General features: G+C 40.7%; 1 non-coding gene across 1 annotated transcript; it reads left to right on the forward strand.

Annotated features, from left to right (window-relative positions):
• The first annotated feature begins 985 nt into the window (after positions 1-985).
• LOC119469836 lies at positions 986-1091 on the forward strand. The gene has a single exon (XR_005198685.1). It is a non-coding gene; the product is annotated as a U6 spliceosomal RNA (small nuclear RNA).
• The last annotated feature ends 217 nt before the right edge of the window (positions 1092-1308 follow it).

Consider the following 1308-nt stretch of genomic DNA (forward strand, 5'->3'; position numbering starts at 1 on the left):
CTCATCCAGCCCCACAGTGTAGCAGTTTAGGAGGAGTATGCTTCCCCGAGGAAGCACTTTAGCTAAAACTGGCCACACTTGCTCACTGGATTTCTACTACCTTCAAATCACTTTTAGCCTCACAGAATCCATAGTGAGCTTCTATTCTACATGGCAATTAATTATAAATATAGGAGTGGGAATGTCCACATCTCCATGAGGTAATCTATTTGTTAGTTAAGGACCCATATCCATTAACTATCGCTGTGTAACAAATGCTCCCAACACTTAGTGCTGAAGACAAACACCATTTTACTAGTGCATCATTCTCTGGGTCAAAAATTCCAGGCTGAGCTCAGCTGGATGGTTCTGTGGCTCTTCCTGAAGGTCCCTTTTGTGGTCCCAGCCCACTGTCAGTTTGACTGAAGATGGATGGTGTAAGCTGGGAGCCTAGTCACCTGGCTGTCAGCTGAATCTTTCTCATGGTGGCTCATCTCAAAAAGGCTACCCTGGCTTCTTTATAGGGGGTGGCCTCAGTACTCGAGGCTGACAGACAAGACCACCCAACAGACGTGTTCATGAATGTACTTAGACCACCCAGTCTCATCAAGCTGCCAGATAATGGAAGCTGCATGAAAGACCCTAGGCAAGACCAACAGAAGAACTGTCCAACTGAACCCAGTCTAAGATATTTATTCACAGACATATGAGCAAATACAGGGTTTGTGATATTGTGGCACTAAACTTACAGTTGATTTTATATATTAAAAAAAATAGGTAATAGATCCCAAAACTCATACCTGAAGTGGGTGGGGATTTGCTATCATACAAAAGCTTAAAACATACTTAATTGGCCTTGAAACTGAGTGGTGAATGAAGGTTGAGAAGATAGTAAGGTAATTGCTACTGAAGGCTAGAAAAAAAAAAAATGACAGCCAGTGGTATTTTGTGTTGGAAGAGCAACACTGTAGCCTGCAGTGACTTGGAAAATAAAAATGTACCTAATGTGCTTTCTTTGGTAGCACATATACTGAAATCGGAATGATACAGATAAGATTAGCAAGGCCCCATGCAAAGATGACAGGTAAATTCATGAAGCATTTAATTAAAAAAAAAAAGTAAAATAAAGTCAAAAAAGAAAAGAAAAGAAATATACCTAATAAACTCAGACTTAGAGGAAGTATGTTTTGTTGTCGTTGAACATTTGCAGTTTTGACCTTTGGGGCCAGAAAATTATTTGTCATGGATGCTGCCATGTCCATTGCAGGATTCTCAGCATCATTCTGTGCCTCTAATTGGTAAATCTCAGAAGCACCCATTGAGTACAGC

This window comes from Cebus imitator, unplaced genomic scaffold (assembly GCF_001604975.1).
Source record: "Cebus imitator isolate Cc_AM_T3 unplaced genomic scaffold, Cebus_imitator-1.0 Scaffold879, whole genome shotgun sequence".
Lineage (NCBI taxonomy): Eukaryota > Metazoa > Chordata > Mammalia > Primates > Cebidae > Cebus > Cebus imitator.